Source organism: Dipodomys spectabilis, unplaced genomic scaffold (assembly GCF_019054845.1).
Source record: "Dipodomys spectabilis isolate Male_0828 unplaced genomic scaffold, ASM1905484v1 ptg000043l, whole genome shotgun sequence".
NCBI lineage: Eukaryota > Metazoa > Chordata > Mammalia > Rodentia > Heteromyidae > Dipodomys > Dipodomys spectabilis.
The window spans coordinates 7,775,833-7,790,116 of record NW_024870720.1 but is presented as its reverse complement, the minus strand read 5'-3'; the positions used below and the strand labels follow the sequence as shown (position 1 = coordinate 7,790,116).

Genomic DNA, 14,284 nt, shown 5'->3' with positions numbered 1-14,284 from the left:
ACTTTATCACTAAGCCACATTCCCAGCCCCCAACTTACTTTTGTCTCAAAATATTACCTAACATGTCCACCCACCTGGTTCTCTGGACGTAGCTGCAAACAGTTGTCTTCCCAAACCAAATCCACTCTACAAGGGCAGCAATTGGCTATCAGTGGCAACATGTTTAAAGAAGGCGCTTCAGGCTGTGATTGCAAATCCAGACAGGAGTCTGAGATAGGAGGCTAGTAAGAGCAGGAAGTGCCCAGCTAGCGGCTGCAAGCCCACAGCGGACAGGCGTGCTAGATGGGTTGAAAAGAGAGGCTGGAGGCCATCGCCGCGACTGCTGCTGCTGCTACTTCTCAAACTCAACGTCTGCTCATGGCCTTGATAGGGATCTCTCATTTGGGCACAGACATCACAGGGTGTCTGCAGCCAGCACATCTGCTCGGAGCAGAGCAGACGTTGCGAACATTTCAGTTATAACATTTTCAGTTACAAGCAGGCGGCTGCTCAGTTGCTATGTTCAAAGTCACAGCTCTCTTGCAAGGTTCTGGGGGGAACACAAAGACCAAAATTTTGGAGAAAGAGTAAGGCAACAGAAGATTTAAATCCCAGTGACACTCAATGTTAAGGATGAGGCCCTGGTCCACAAAAATAGATATAATACTAGCTACCTTGGAAGAGTGTGTTTAAAAGCAAAAAGCTGTTACCGAGCTTGGGAAAGCAGACGCACGCTATTGCTGCTACTTCTTTTGTAGATTTTGGCCTCCTAGATGGTTTTATTCTTTTCTTCCATCTCTACCCTTCTTAAAATAACAGCTGTTGGTTGAATTTCAATATTTTAGATGTTTTCCCAGTGTTTCAATTTATTCCTTATATATCACACATATGATCCTTATATATCACACATATGGTCATTGCCTTAATGATTTAATAACTCCAGAACTCTGTGCGCGCGTGTGTGCGTGTGTGTGCGTGTGTGTGTGTGTGTATTTGTATGTGTGTATGCCCCTATTAGGGCCTGAACTCGGGGCCTGTGTGCTTCCCCTTAGCTTTTTGACTCAAGGCTAGTGCTTTACCATTTGAGCTCCACATCGGGCTTTTTGGTAATTAACTGGAGATAAGAGTCTCACAGACTTTCCTGCCTGAGCTGGCTTTGAACTGTTATCCTCAGATTTCAGCCTCCTGAGTAGGTAGGAGGACAGATGTAAGCCATCAATGGCCAGCTACATCTAGAAATTTTAAAGTCAACTTGTTAGTGACATTTTTCTTATGTATTATCTGAACACAGAATCTTCAGGGATGCCTCATGAAATCCTCTGCACTACAAATGCTTAGGATAAATGATAATGTACCCTTTCATTTGATTCAGCAAATATTTATTAAGCACTTGCTACACTGTTTATCAAGACAGCAGAGAACCGCAAGGGGAAAAACAACTAGCCTGCTCTCATGAGCTTACAAGCTAAGCACATGAGTTTACAGGCAACGCACATACAACTTGGTAATGAATTATGTTACATTGTGCTAAGCCTTATGGAGGAAAATAAAGCAGGAAATGTGATAAGAAGCCTAGGAGTGTGCACATTTAAATAGAATCATCAGATAATTGGTGGCAAGAAGGTAAACTCTTTTTTTTTTAAATATCCAATGGCTATTCTCATGGTCCATAGCTCTTCACCATCAGCATAAATTAGGGTTTAGCACTCATTTGCATCTCCATGTTCCAGCCTCTCTTTACCCATGGAAGCCCACTCCTACTGTTAGAAGGAGAAATAGAAAGGGGGAGTCCACCTCATAGCTAGCTCTGTAGGGCTGCTCTCCTACTATGACAGGGAACCAAATTCAAGCTCACCTCTCTTCTCTAGCCCTCAACTTGCTCACCCCTTTACCTCTCTGGTCCTTTCTGTATCTCTTCTCTGTATCTTTGAGTCCTATATTCATAATAGACTGCTGACTGGCATGTAGAGAGAAAGATGACCAGGACTTAGGTGTCCAACAGAAAATGTCAGGCTGGCTAAGAGGCTGAGATCTGAGGATCTTGAAGCCAGCCTAGAGAGAAAAATTTGGGAAACCCTTGTCTCCAAGTAACTCCCTCAAAACCAGAAGTGGAGCTGTGGCTCAAAGTAGTAGAGCACTAGTCTTGAGCCAGGAGTAGCACCAAGGCCCCGAGTTCAAGCCCTACCACTGGCCACAAAAGAAAAAAGAAAATGAGTCTGTGAGAAAGTGGACTTTCTTTGGGATTTTCTTTTGTGGTCATTGTGAGCAATTGCTTTTTCCTGTACTTAGCTTCACATTCTTCCTCTGTTCTAAAACTTAGACTGACATCTAGCCTTGACGATCATAGTATGTTTTATTTTCCTGAGAGGGCAATAACTTATAATGCTGTTTAGTTTTGTACTATTGGTGTGTTGGTGAATTTTTAAACTGTGTGCTAACTGCAATAAATTATATGAACCGACAAATAAAAAACAAAGAAGAAAATGTCAGGTTAGTACTATATTGCTGTTTTCCTCTTCTTCACTTTGTTAATCTCTGCTCTCTTAATCTTTTTAGCCACATCCTAAGAACAATTTGTCAGTAGTCACTCAGGAGTCAGGCATTCGTGACTCAAATCTATATTCTTAGCTACTTCTGACCAACCCCTTTCTCACCCATTAGCTGGGTTCTGAGTTGAAAATAGTGACCAGTGGTGCAGCTTTAAAAATGTTTAAAGATCCAGGCACCAGTGGTTTATACTTATCATCCTAGCTGACCAGGAGGCTAAGAACTGAGGATTGCAGTTTGAAGCCAGCGCAGGCAGCAAAGTCTGTGAGACTCTTATCTCCAGTTATCCATCCCTGAAGCTGGAAATGAAGCTGAGGCTCAAGTTGTTGAGCACTAGCCTGGAGGGGGAAAAAAAAAAACTTTTAAACACAAATATCTGGAATATGTGTAGACGTTTGGTTTTGAATGGATATAGGCTTTTTTGTGTTCAAAGATTCCAATTACAGTTGCTTTTTAAATGGTTGAGAATAATATTTTCAATGTATATTCTGTGAAATGAAAAGTGAGGGGCTGGTAGGATTGGTGAAGATGGAGGAATGATGAAAGGGGTGATATGGATCAAGATGCATTATACTTATAAACTGATCTGTTGAATGGTGACTCTTTGTACAACTACTTAAAGATAATAAAATAATTAAAATGGTTGTGAATCAGCTCAACAAGAGAAAGTTACTCCTTGGATTTTCTTAACTTTAATGTGAAGTTTATATATGACCTGTTGGTAAATCTAGAACAATTTGACTAGAGCGTTAGGCAGATTATCTATCATACCCAATAGCTTTTTTCCCCCCTGTGCTAGGAATCAAACCCAGGGCTTTATATGATGAGTAAGCTCTCTACCATTAAGGTTTAACTCAGCCCTCAATTAACTTATTTCCATAGAAATATCTATGATAAACGTTGAATCACTTGAGTAAACACGTAATTTCTGTTCTCTTTAGTATTGATGAAACTTTCATAGAGAGATATCCGTGCGGAAGTTTGTACTTACTTGTAAATTGCAATTCAGTCTCTAGATGAAGTAAGTACATGGATAAATCAAACTGCTATGTAGTCTAGTTGAGACAGCACCACACACATTGCTTAGTAGGAAAAATAGTCAGGGGCTCAAAAGGAGACAGGTGCCTAGCACAGCTGTCTTCTATTGGTCACTGGTGGCTCCGTTTCAGGAAGTTGCAGTACCAGCTCACTATAAATCGTGATACAGGGATCTGCTCCCAATATACTATCAGTTGGGGGATAGGGAACCAGTTATACAACTTGAATCCAACTTGTGATAACATCCATATACATATATACAAACACATATGGGCTAACCTTGTAAGTCAGGCCATAATTGATTTTCATGGTTTCCTTTCTGCTTTTCTATATGATTTTTCTAAAGCAGATGGAGAAATTGTTGTTGTTGTTGTTGTTTGTAAGTTCATTGAACAAGCCTACCTAAGTTTTCTCTAAAAACTCTTGTCATTTCTTGACAGGCAACATGTTTTCGCATAATACCCATTGATTTTACAGCAGCTATTCACACAACTATTCACACAGCTATTCACACAAGAGTCCATGGACCACAGCCAAGCCCAGCAAGGCCATCCTCCTGTCACTCAGCCCCGACGGGGTCACATGTACTTGGTCACAACCAGACACACAACCAGCTCTCACATAGACTCCCCAAGTGAGGAATTCCAGAAGTTTCTGCCTTAAATCTGCTAGAAATTCTGTCTTAGCTTATGATAGAACCCAGAGTTGGAAAAGGCATTCTGGCCTATTTAGCCACTCCATCTTTTTCTGGAGTGATAAAGAAGTATTCAGAAGTAAGACAGTGGGGGGAGGGGTTTCTGGGAAATTAATTCAGTGTCTGAACTCAAAAAGAAAGAGGTAGTGGGAAATGCTTGATGACTACTAGAAGAAAACATGTTTATGACAAGTGCAGTCAACGATTGCAAGATGGGGCTTCCGGCTAAACTTATTATTATTCATAGTGTTGCTGTGCATTTTTCAATCATTGAGAAGAAAAGGCAAGACTTGTCAGTTCTCCTAGGTGAATACTTTCTGCTTTAATCGTATTCAAAATTTCACTGTTAATCATAAACAAGTAGTCTGTTAAATTTTTGCCATATAAAATATGCCACACTAAAAGGCAAATATTTACACTGGTTTCCATGTTAAAATACTAATTTTTTAAAAAATGTTTATCAAAAACAAAATAGCTTAGCAATTTTGAGCAGAACTCCCTCTATGGAAGTTTTCTGTTGGACAATTCTTGTCTTTTAAATTAGCCTCGTGGATTTAAAAGATTATAACAACTTTAAAAAACATTGTGAAAGGATGATATTGACATTACTATACTTTGACTTGAAGTGTTTGTCTTTTACATTCAATTCATTTTATTTTGTGTATTTATTTAGGTATTGGTGCTGAAGTTTGAACTCAGAGCCTATGTGCTGTCCCTGAGCTTCTTTTGTTCAAGGCTAGCCCTCTATCATTTCAGCAAGTTTCACTTTCAGCTTGTGTGTGTGTGTGTGTGTGTGTGTGTGTGTGTGTGTGTGTGTAGTTAATTGGTGATAAGTGTCTCATGGACTTTTCTGATCTGAGGATCACAGTTCAAAGCCAGCTGAGGTAGGAAAGTCTGAGACTCTTTATCTCCAATAAAAACTACCAAACAAAGGCAGAAGTGGAGCTGTGGCTCAAGTGGTAGAGCACTAACCTTGGATAAAAGCAACTCAGGGATAGCACCCAGGTCCTGAGTTCAAGACCCAGTACATACACACACACACACACACACACACACACACACACACACACACACACACAATTACTTTTATGTAAAATTGATTAGAATGTATTATAAACATGTGTAAAAGGGGGGGCTGGGAAGGTGGCTCAGTGGTAGAGCGCTTGCCTTGCATGCATGAGGCCCTGGGTTCGATTCCTCAGCACCACATAAGCAAAAAGAAAAAAGCCGGAAATGGCGCTGTGGCTCAAGTGGTAGAGCACTAGCCTTGAGCTGAAGAGGTGAGGGACAGGGCCCAGGCCCAGAGTTCAGGCCCCACAACCGGACCAAAAAAAAAAAATGTATAAAAGTATAACAATGAAATTCCTCTCTGTATAATGTAAGCTAATAAAAATGCTTAAAAATTATTTATAATAAACAAATATTACTTTTATAAAGATTTCCATATTTGATCATCACAAGAGCACCATAAAATGGGGGAAAACATTATCATTGTCTTCATTTCATAAATAAGAAAACAGAAACTTAGAGAGCTTAAGCAAGTTGCATAAAGCCACACAGCCAGTGAGAGAGCTGTCTGCATCAGTTTGTTCCTGTAGCATGTTCCCTCCTGGGAAAAAAAAGATTTTTCCAAATTCTTTCTAGCACAAGATATAGACATTGAATAAAGCGAAACAAAACAGTAGAGAAAAATCTGTTATTTTAGAAGAGTCAAACTATAAACTAAATATGCTGAAGAGTAAAATCCAAATTTTTATGCCCAAAAATTATTTCAACCTATGTGTCTGAAAGTCTAAGAATGATTATACCAAATAGTAATAGGAGAGAGTCTCTCCATGTGAAACTAAAGAGATATTTTTCATGTTTTCCTTTTCTTGTCCATTTTTTATACTGTACACATGTTTGATCATCAGAAAGGTAAACATTATAATCGGCTTTTAAATAAGTGCTATTGACATATACTTTATACTTGCTGTGATTCTCTAATGTATTTCGTTTCACTTCAGTCTTTTGGTTTGCTGGGAATTTTTTATTTGAAAAAGAAAGGCAGATGTGGTTTTGATGTTTAAAAAAAAAGTAATGTGTAATCACCACAGGGCTATTTGGAGAATCTCTCTCTGTTCTGGCTCATGTAACATACAGGCAGGTTTTGAGATTTTTTTTTTCACTCAAAAAATCCATTTCTGTGGTTTTCATGGTCTCTGCAGTAAGTCTCAGTGTTTAGTATACATGACTACTACCTGCCTATTCTCAGGTCCAGGTCCTTTCTTCTTTCTAGAATAACTTCTATTTTGAGATGGATAAAGTGCGCTGTCCAAGGGTTTTCCTGTCGTCCAGTCACTGGGAATGAAAAAGAATCTGGCTTCCCAGCTTCCCTTGCAGCTATGAGTGACCACACCACCCTGATCTAGTCAATGCAGCATTCCAGGGAGTCTCATGTTTGGTCACCAGGGGGATCGGGAAGAGCGGGATCCAGAAATCCTGCTTTCTTTTCATGCTTTACATGCTATACTCAAGTGCAATCCTCTGAGAGCCACAGCTGCCATCTTAAGAGGCAGGAAAGCTAAGAAAGCTACAGAGAGACAGTGGCAAAGATTTGACCGCCTCGTAAGTTTTAGTGTGTGAAATAATTAGTGGCGGTATTAGTCAAGCCATCGTTGTTTTTCCAATATTTAAAACTGAGTATCTTCTAATGCTGTAATAACAAAAACCTGAAGGCTGAACACCATGACTTATATGTATAATCCCAGCTACTTAGGAATTGGAGATCAGGAGGATCATGGTTTGAGGCCAGTCTGGGCAAAAGTCTTCTGAGACGTCTTCTTAATTAATAAGCCAGCCAAACTGGTGGATGTGTGATCCCCACTGCACAGACGCTGTAATTAGGAAGATTTCATTCAGGCAGCCGAGGGAGGGGGAGGGGTGACAAGAGGGAGGAAAATGAGAACTTATGTGAAAAATAACTAAAGCACAAAGGATTGTGAAGTGGGGCATGGCTCAAGCGGTAGCGTGCTTGCATAGAAAGCCCAAGACCCTGAATTTAAATCGTAGGCCTGCCTTGTGAAAGTTACAATGTGTGTGTGACTCTTAAGTATCACTATTCCACAATACTGTGAAATATGTGAAATGTATGTAAAGTGAGAGAAGGGATGGGTTAAGAGAGATGGGTGACAATGCTGTCAGACACTTTGTACTCATATACTGTTTGTAGAATGGGAACTTCTTTGTACAACTACTTAAAGCTAATAATAAAAAAAATTGGGGGGTGGGAAGGTGGCTCAGTGGTAGAGTGCTTGCCTTGCATGCATGAGGCCCTGGGTTCGATTCCTCAGCACCACATAAGCAGGAAAAAAATTCCGGAAGTGGTGCTGTGGCTCAAGTGGTAGAGCACTAGCCTTGAGCTGAAGAGCTGAGGGACAGCGCCCAGGCCCAGAGTTCAGGCCCCACGACCGGACCAAAAAAAAAAAAAAAAAAAAACCAGGCTAAGCGCTGGAGGCTCACGCCTATAATCTTAGCTACTCAGAAGGCTGAGATCTAAGGATCACAGTTCAAAGCCAGCACAGAACAAAAAGTCAGTGAGATTCTTATCTCCAATGTACTACCAAACAAGCTGGACAAGGATCAAGAGTGGTAACGTTGAACGAAAATTTCTTGGACAACCAGGTGCCGGTGGCTCATGCCTGTAATCCTAACTACTCAGGAGGCTGAGATCTGAGGATCACGGTTCAAAGCCGGCCCAGGCAGGAAAGTCAGTGAGACTCTTATCTCCAATAAACCACTAGAAAACCGGAAGTGGCACTGTGGCTCAAGTGGTAGAGCACTCATCTTGAGCTGAAGAGCACAGGGACAGTGCCCAAGCCCAGAGTTCAAGCCCCACGACCAACAAAAAAAAAAAAAAAAAATTCTCGGACTGCACCCAGACCTGAGTTCAAGTCCCAGGACTGGCAACCAAAAAAATAAATAAGTGCCAATACAACCTGAGGCTGAAGCTGTCAACATAAAGGAACTTAGCTAACACTCAACCTAAGTAGTCAATAGTGTAGAATGATACATAGAAACAGCTTGTAAATTGTTTTACTGGGACATTATACAGACATTTAAATAATATTTGGGGAGAGCAAGGGGAGCCACAGAAATGGAGAGACAAAAGGTGAACAAATGCCGCAGTGGCACTCCTAGACATGATGTTGAAAATGAACTATACTTCTTATGGGGGGGATGGGAGGGAAAAACTGGGAAAGAGAGAGAGGGGAAGGGTTACATGTTCTAAAATGAAATGTACTCTTTACCTGACCTACGTAATTGCAATCCCTCTGTACATCACCTTTATAATAACAATAAAATTTTTTAATAAAATAAAATATATTTGGGAAGATCATATGACCATGTGCTCATGATGTAAGTTCATGAAAACAAAACTAAACTAAACAAACCCAGAACTTGACATCCTATGAATACAATTAACTACGACTGGCTGAGTGCTGGTGGCTCACGCCTGTAATCCTAGCTACTCAGGAGGCTGAGATCTGAGGATCATGGTTTGAAGCCAGCCTGAGCATGAAAGTCCCTGTGAAACTCTTATCTCCAATAAACCACTCAAAAACCAGAAGTGGCATGTGGCTCAAGTGGTAGATCACTATCCCTGAGCACAAAGAGGCTCAGGGACATCACCCAGCTCTGAGTTCAAGGCCCACAACCAACCAAAAAACAAAAATGCAAAAAACACAACAAAAAAGACGTCAGGAAATAGTGCCAAAACACTAACTGAATTTGTCTTAGGGCACTGGGGTACTAAATTCTCACAGGTTAGCATTTTTTACATTTTAAAAATATCAAATACAGTAACTCAAATACACAGGCATTAGCCTAAATTTCACAAAGACGCTGTATCAAACATAAGCATATACTTGGCTCCCTACCACCCTCAAGATAAAAGCCAGTTTTGCCCACCTGGCTTATCCAGTCCCTCACCACCTCCGCCTGTGTTTTCAGTCTTACTTCTTATCACCAAGTCCTCTCATCACCCTAACAAACACATTTTTGTACCTCTGAGAATGATCTTGCCACAAGCTCAAAAAGTGTCTCCTTGCCAGCACTCTAACTCTACTCAGGAGGCTGAAATCTGAGGATCATGGTTGAAAGCCAACCCACAAAAGAAAACCTGTGAGAGTCTTATCTCCAATTAATCAGCAAGAAGCCAGAGGTAGAGTTATGGCTCAAATGGTAGCGTGCCAGACTTAGTGATAAAGTCATGTGAGAGCATCAGGGCCCTGACTTCAAGCCCCAGTCCCAAACAAACAATTACCTCTTGTGTGCTATTCAAAATGCTTAATAGAAGTTGGGAAAGGTTTTCACCACAAAAGAAATGATGCACGTTTGGGAAGAGAAATATGTGGAAGAGAAATATGCTTGTATGGACACATTACGTGGTTCTCTATTACTCTGCAGGCATTTTCTATTTTTTTATGTCTCAATTGAAAATACCTGTTCACAAGATAGAAAACGTGGCTTGCATGTGACAGAGACTGTGGATTCCTCCACAGAGCTTCATTTTTAACTAAGTGCATGGTCGCTTAGCTTTCCTTTCAGCTGGATGCAATTCTGGCTAACGGGATGTAAGCCACAGCCAGCAATCTCCAGGAAGGTCTCGAATGAGAACAGGTGCTCCCTTTCTCTGAGCAGCCGACTGAGATGAAGTGGAGGCCATGAGCTATGCTTGGAGGAACAAAGAAGAAAACTAAGTGCCCCGGTACGCACATTGCTGCCTGTAGCCCTGGAACACCTACCTCTGAGTTCTGTTTCTCATTCACACGGAGGAGAAGGGGGAAGTCAACTTTCTTCTTGCACATACAGTTGTGATGGTTGTGTCACGCAAATGGCAAAGCAGTTTATGAATACAATGCATTCCTGATCAGTTTTTACATTCTCACCCATCCCTCAAAAAATCAAGTTTTCAGAAAAGTTACTATCTGAAGAAATGACTTGAAAGAAAGGGTTGAGCTCATTGCAAAGGGAAAAAAGAACGCGAAAGAAGGCAGCAGAGAAGGCCAAGGCCATCCATAACCAGTGGAAGAGTGGGAAATGAAGACAAAGATTTAGCCAAAGAATTTTTAAGAATAAAAATGGCTAATATGAGCCAGGCACTAGTGGCTCACACCTGTAATCCTATCTACTCAGGAGGCTGAGATCTGAGAATCACAATTCAACATCAGCCCAGACAGATAAATCTGAGAGACTCTTACCTCCAATTAACTAGCACAACATCAGAAATAAAGGCTCAGGTGGGATAGCACCACTGCTCACACTTAGAGTTCCAGAAAGAATTGACTGTAGTGGGAGAAGAGAGGTTTCTCAGAGGAGACTAGGGGTCAGATGTATGAGAGAGGCCTCTACTGAGGGATGGCACCCAGGCCCTGGGCTCAAACCACAGTACCAGCACTAATTAAAAAGAAAAGATCAGACAAAACTAGAAAAGAAAAGAAATAAGGCTAGATGTTGGGCTAGGAGTGCAGCCCGAGTGGTAAAATACTTGTTGTGTGTGTGGGAAGATCTAAGTTCAATATCTAGTACATCTATATTTAATTTGTATACACAGCATAGACAAGTAAATAACTAAACTATTTGTTATTATTAGTGTTTTCCTAGCAAGCAGTATTACTTTTAGAATCAGAAGTAAGTCCAAAAAAAAATCCATGGTTAAAAGTCTCAATTTTATACCTTCCATTTCTTGTACTCCTTTCTAGAAAAAGGGAGAAACGTGCAAAGGAAAAGGAGGTAAGAAGAGAGGAGAGGGTGGGAGAGAAGTTAGACTCTCAGAAATGCGCCTGTGCTTGGGTTCCAGGAGGGGCAATATGCAAACTGTTTATGGTCCTGCCCCAGGCTCTGCATGGAGACCACACAGTGAGAGCAGAACTAGCTAGACTACTCTCACAACTAGACATCCGGTAACAACAGCCTGCTTTCAGCTTCTAGCCATAGCTTTGAGCGTCATGCGTGCCATCTCCTTGTCTAGAGCACAGCTCCCTACATGTCTCTCAGATGCTCTGAGCTGTGAACTTTCCCTGCCCTCCCCTGCTAACTCTCCCCCTATCTCACATGCAGTAATTATAATAAAGCAATGACACGGCAATGGCGTCCTCTTGGGTTTTTTTGCTTTTGCGTGAAATGCTGAAGGCAGGGTCTGTCTCCGCACAGCACCTATCGTGGCTGAGATCACACTAAGAATCCTCATACAGACCTGTGATCATTGCAGGTGCCTTCCAGAAAGTTCCTGGGGTCAGGGTAGTCATATGACTATTGCAACTTGGAGTTTCCATTTTGCTCACACTAGGGGTTCCAGAAATTGGTTGTGGTGGAAGAACAGAAGGCCCCTAAACCAACCAACCCCTTGGAGGAGACTAGGAACCTGATTGCAAGGGGCGTCCTCTACTGATGGTTAGACTGGAGTAAAGACCCTCCTTCACTCTTGGAGAGGGTAGAGATGGGAAAGAAATTGTCAACATCAAGGTGTCTACCTGAATCCAGTGCCAGCGATCACTGCAGAATTATTAGGCTGGAGCCGGGTGCTGGTGGCTCACGCCTGTAATCCTAGCTACTCAGGAGGCTGAGATCTGAGGATCGCGGTTCAAAGCCAGCCCGGGCAGGAGAGACCGTGAGACTCCTATCTCCAATAAACCACCAGAAAACCAGAAGTGGCACTACAGCGCCAAGTGGTAGAGTACTAGCCTTGAGCTGAAGAGCTAAGGGACAGAGCCCAGGCCCAGAGTTCAAGCCCCACGGCCGACAAAAAAAAAAAAAAAAAGAATTATTAGGCTGGCTTTTGAAAAAACTGATAGATTCCGTATCAACATTTGCTTGTTCAGTCGACAAACGTTAAAACTTCTTGAGCTTGGCCTGGTATCAGGAGATTAAGATGCAATCTCTCAGGAAGGTGGCAGTAAAATGGCTTCTCACAGATAGAAACTCACACTGCGGAGTGGCATTGATTCAACCTCACCGTATTTGGTTGCTGGGACAGCGGCTTGGTGACTTACACCAGTCTTTTTGGCTGAAATGCAAAATTACATTGCCTGGAGAGTTCCAAACTTCAAGACTGTAAGGGAAGAATCTGCCCTTGACTCTCTCTTGGGCTTGTGTGGCCATCTTCTCCCACCACCTCATCATATCGTCTTCCCTCTTATCCATTTTTCTTTTCTTTTTTTTTGTCCAACATGGGGTTTAAACGCAGGGCCTGGTCCTGTCACTGAGCTTTTATGCTCAAGATTAATGCTCTACCACTTGAGTCACAGCTTCACTTCTGGGTTTTTGGTGGTTCATTGGAGATAAGAGTCTCATGGACTTTGCTGCCCAGGCTGGCTTCAAACCAGGATACTCAGATCTCAGCCTCCTGAATAGCTAGGGTTACAGGTGTGAGCCATCAGCACCCTGTCCGTTTTTCTGTGTCCAAATTTCTCCTTTTTATAGGGATACAAGTCACACTGGATTATGGCTCAAACGTCCCTCAATAAAGATCTTACCTCTAACTCAAATACCATTCTGAATTTAGGATTTCCATATCCTAACATCCACCCACACCTTAGGGGCGATCCAAAGCCCAGGTGTCAGTGCTGACCTTAAACCATTTCCTGGCCATGTTGTGTGACTACTCCTAACGCTGTCCCTGTTGGCAAAGTTAGCAGGAGTCAAGGCCAGCAGCAGCAGGGGAGACACACAATGGCACCTTGTCCTCCAAAGGGGCTTGGTGATCTCACAGTGCTCACTCCTGTTTTCTACAAGCATGATCCACACAAATGCGGAACTCAATTGTGGAGCCATTTGTCAAGAAGAGAAGACAGACTGATTAAAAAGGATACCCAAGCCAGGCACTGGTGGCTCACGCCTGTAATCCTTGCTACTCCAGAGGCTGAGATCTGAGGATTGCAGTTCAAAGCCAGCCTGGGCAGGAAAGTCTGAGAGCCTCTTATTTCCAATTAACCACCAGAAAACCGGAAGTGGCGCTGTGGCTCAAGTGATAGAGTGCTTGCCCTGGGCTGAAGAACTCAGGAACAGTGTCCAGGCCCAGAGTTCACGACTGACCAAAACAAAAAAAAAAAAGGGATATTCAGTCCTTTAAACATACAACCCAACCACATGTCCAATCTAAACAGTTTACCTGAACTCCCCTGTAAAATAAGAAAATCACTCACCAGGACACAAAATAAAATATGCCAGTCTGCTTTCTCCAAAATACCAAAATAGCATTCTCAAAACAAGAACCCAAATAGGAAATCTACCTAATCATTATCTCAAGAATAAATTTTATGTCTCAGTTTCAAGCACACAAATAGGAAGCCAAAGTGGAAAAGCTTTCACTAAACAAAATACATTAAATGGCTCCTGACCCATGAACTAAATCTTTCAAGTAATTATATAACCTGATATCTCTACTAAATAAGAAATAACCTCATTTGGTAGCATCTGAACCAGAAAGATTCAGCTGAAAAAACAGTCAACAGGTTCCAATTAGAGCACAAAAACCAGAAACTGTCTATGAGCGAATGCTTTGTCCTTTCTAGAATCTACCTCATTTGTTTTGTTTTCATTTTCTTTTGTAATCTTTAAAGCTGGTGCTATTTGTGAGCACTTAAATGGGAGTGGGGATGGATAGCCAGTGTGTCTAGTTAGTAGGCAAAACACACACAGAAAAAAATAGAGGTGAATGATGAGAGCAAGTTATTACAAGTTATCCAGCTGCTTTTTAAAAGGGTACCAAAAATAAATAGAGCTACAAGAGGTTCCTTTAAACTTTAAATGCCTTTTAAAGACATTAGTATGTACCTTGAACCTGATCTGAAAAATGAACATTTAGGGGCAGTATTCATGGGCTAATTTCTGACCTCTTGTGGTCAAGTTGTAACAAGGTCCTCAAATATATCACAATTCTAAATTATTGCTGCCACTAGGAGAACCTCAATCTATGGAGGATTACAAGGAAAACAGTCATCCACAGTCCCAGGGATACTTATTCTCTTTGCCCCTAGAGAGTTC

General features: G+C 41.7%; 1 protein-coding gene across 2 annotated transcripts in view; it reads right to left on the bottom strand.

Moving 5' to 3' along the window:
• The window catches only part of Rhoh (ras homolog family member H), a 33,862-nt gene extending 33,543 nt beyond the window's left edge, over positions 1-319 (bottom strand). For both annotated transcript variants that reach the window (XM_042678355.1, XM_042678359.1), the window contains exon 1: positions 75-319. The gene's annotated coding sequence lies outside the window, so the exon portion shown is untranslated. The remainder of the gene's footprint in view (positions 1-74) is intronic.
• Positions 320-14,284: the final 13,965 nt, after the last annotated feature.